The following is a 3796-nucleotide window of genomic DNA, read 5'->3' as shown; positions in this document are numbered from 1 at the left end:
TTCCTGTCGATTCTACACTCAGATTTATATACTGTATACGTGAATGGAATGGAAGATAAGGTTCTGAAGAGATAAACATGTCTTTCCTTCAAACATTTTCTTTCCATTTAAAGTCTTCAGTCTTTTTGTTAGTTGAAGAGAAACTTGCTCCTGAATACCTTGTATCATTTCTTTAATGCTTATGATAAAATGAAAAAAATTGTCACCAACTACTCATTTTCATCAGTAAAACACATTCAGTTTGAAAATAGTTCTCAGAATGCTTTCTCTTTTTTTTTTTTTTTTTTTTTTTTTTTTCCTGAAGGCCTCAATATTTTTGTGTTTTGTGCCTTTTTCACTTGGTAAAGCTTAAAATTCTGTCGTACTCATTCTCTTCACATGTAACCACCAATGGATACTTGCCAGCCTGCTCAGGAATAGTAGATCCTCTGCATAAGTGTGTTGTACATGAGAAAGTTCCTTTGTTGCTTTATTCTACTTCATTTGTGGTTTCTGTAACAAGAAGGCTGCCATTTGTTTCTCTAGCTGATGTGTTATGAACTCATTATGGCTTGCTTTTTCTATAGAAATGCTTGATGTTGACCCTTGATGCTTGGAAATTCACAAAGGGGATGAATTTATTTAATTTAAAAAAAAAAAAAAGATGCACATGTGAAAAACACCATGTATCCAAATGAGATATATTCAGAAATGTGTCAATCTACTTTTGAGGCTTGAGGTGACAAGATAAAACAAAAGAAAATTAAGGGAAGAATTTTAAAAAAAACCTTTTGAAAAAAATTATGTTGTTGTAGCAAATTGTGGATGACTTAAAGTCACTAAATACTAAAAGTACTAAAATTTGAAAGAAAACCCAACACTAAAACGCAGAAACCGCTTTAGTGAGCTAAGGATCTGCTTGGGTATACCAGGCCACTCATCAGACTAAACAAGATCTCATTGTGTTTATTTTGTATGTAGAATCCTGGTATTAAACAACAGCTGTCAAAGGTGGCAAATTTTATATATCTACTTACATATGTACATAAAGAATAGATCTCAAAACATAGAAATAAAAAGAACCATGCAAATCTGCATTTCTCTGGGGTTCTGTGTACTTCATATTCTCTGTTATGAATCCTTTTTTAATATGCATTATTGAGTCTTGCATTCTTTTAGGGTGCTGGATTTCATTAGTCTTTTTAGCTTTAGCATGTGATAGCTGTAAATGCCCACCCGAGAACAGGTAAATGCCCACCCTAGAAGAGATTTCATAAAAATACGTTTTTACCAAAATCAGTTCTGTTTTTCATATGAAGAGTCATGGAAGCAAAGACTCCTTAAAATCATTGAGTTTTAAGTTACTTAAAGTTAGATTATTTGTATCACTTGCTTTAATAGCCTCTCTTTTTTTTTTTTTCTTTTTTCCTTCTTTTTTTTTTTTTTTTTTTTTTTTTTTCAATCCAACCCTTTTTCTGGGTTTCAGCTATTTTCTTTGATACAAGCTTATTCACTTGGTGGCGAGAGTCCAGTTTTGAGGCAGGGAGTGTCTGGACGATGTGTCAGAGGTAGTGAACAATTCTAGAATTGTGTTTTCTTGGTGAAGGAAAGAAACTTGAAAACAATGTTAGTTCCCTTCTGGTGAAAGGTAATGTTTTAGCTGGACTCCTAGCTGGTGTAGGTAATTGGTGATACAGAACATCTGCTGTTGACTGTGCCAGGTAATGTAGTCTTTAACTTGAAGTGGTGGTTTTATTGCAGCAGTTCATGTCATTGTTGCTTCCAGACTGGATTACCTTGGTATTCTTTCTGCATGTATGTCACTTGGAAACTGCAGCCATTCCAGAAATGGCACTGTGCGTGATTGGCAGCGGGGTTGATCTCTGCACAGCATCATTTACAGCAGCTGCCTCATTTCCAAGGGGAAAATGTAAGATACAGGTTTCAGCTCCTGAAGTTGTAGATGGTGCAGGGCCTGTGTAGCAAGAAGCCTGCTTCTCCAGCTGTGGCAGCAATGGGCAGTGGAGATCAACAGCTTGCTCCACTTGAAACAGCATCTGCCCAATTCAGTCGGGAATGGCCTAGAAGCAAAGTTTTCTAGTGAAGCGTTCTCTGCTCCGACACATCCCAGCCTGAACTTACTGACTTGTTTCATCATTCTGCAAAGTGTATCTTTGTTTTGCTTGCTGGGGTTGTATTGTAGCAGTAACAGAATCCATTTGAGTTTGGAACTATTTTCTGATTCGAGCATCAATCCTAATTTTTAAAACTTCATACGAGCCTCCAAGTTATCCCTGGATATAAAGTCACTTGAAAAAAAAAACCATAAAAACTGTCATCCAGTTAAAAATGAAATCTCAGAACAAAATGGATCTTGAATCATGTCAGGTGAGTTTAGCATTCTGCTTCTCTTGGGGGTGCAGCAGTAACTCTGATTGTCATAAAGGAAATCTACCTGTTCTAATGCTAAGGTAATACAATTTCTTTTCAAGATGTCTGCAGTTTTGCAGGTAGCAATCAGTGCTAGGAGGGTTTTACAGGGCACATCTAATGATGAAGTGCTAGATACCTTCCTCGCAGAGTATTATCACTGAAGAATTGGAAGGAATGGTTTCATTTTAAGTGTTTTGTCCTTGCTGGTGAAATGAAGTGTCTTGTTCCCTTACTCACATTCTTTTGATTAGTCTAACTCAGGACTTCTCGCCTTTTTGTTTTTATGTATTCATCAGTGATGGCTCTCTGGATTAGCTGATCAGTGTCTAGTCCTAACAATAATTGTTGAGGAAACTGTATAAACTGGGAGAACTAGTTACAGAATTTTGTCTCTGGGTTTTGTTTTTCTCTCCTTCATAATCTGCTAAAGTTGGATAGAAGCCTCTTTTTTTTTGCACTGAATGCTAATTTAAACAGAACTCATAATTTCGTTGTGCATTTTCCAACCTGTCTTTGGGTTTTATGTTAACTTTATGTAATAAATATTAAGTTTAATTTTCTATAGTGTTGCATGCAAATTTATGAATTCAAGTAAATGTCTCTTGGAAACATGTTATAACTTAAACTGAATACAATGGGATGAAAATCAGCAAAGAAGGTAAAGTGTTTAGATTTTCTGGATCAGGAAAATGTTTGGAAATCCCCCAGTTATTTCAAAACTATGGAAAGCAAATTCTGATCTTATATCTGTTTATGTTGATATGCACTCCTGCACAGTTCTTTGGCTTGATGATATTCAAGAGACTGACCAATTCAAAGAAAACAATCCAGACTTTCCCACTGACTGCATTTTTGACCTTCAGGAATATTCCATTGCCCAGCTCAAGCAGGCTGGCCTACAGGAAGTCTTTCAAGTGGAATGGCAGCGTTGCTGTTAGAATGTCAGTTCATTTTTATCTGTTGGCAAATTGTTGACTGCTCCCAGGAGTGCTGCTGCTTCTGCTTGTATTGCCTTCACAGGAAAACTAATCATGCAGAGTAAGCCCCATATAGATCATGCTGCATATTTTGGAATCTGGGGTTGGAAAATTCCTAAATTATCATGGAAGTCCGTCAAAACACCTTACAACTATTTCATTAGGAAGAAACATCTCTGCAGTATTACCTGCATTCACCTCTTTCCAACCTGAGGGAAAGAAATTGTCCTTGAGAAAAATCTGAAAAAGACAAGTGCAGAACCTCTGTCACTTTCAGTTCCAGAAGTTGTTGATGTTGTCCACTAGCAACAGCATAAAAATAGTAGAGAGCTGCTTCCTTCTGTGTGCATCTGTCATTGATGCATGGAGAGAACAGTCGCATCAGCCTGATCTAAACCTCATTGTCA

Source organism: Chlamydotis macqueenii, chromosome 3, assembly GCF_036417535.1.
Source record: "Chlamydotis macqueenii isolate bChlMac1 chromosome 3, bChlMac1.mat, whole genome shotgun sequence".
NCBI classification, from domain to species: Eukaryota; Metazoa; Chordata; class Aves; order Otidiformes; family Otididae; genus Chlamydotis; species Chlamydotis macqueenii.
This window is presented reverse-complemented; position numbering follows the sequence as displayed.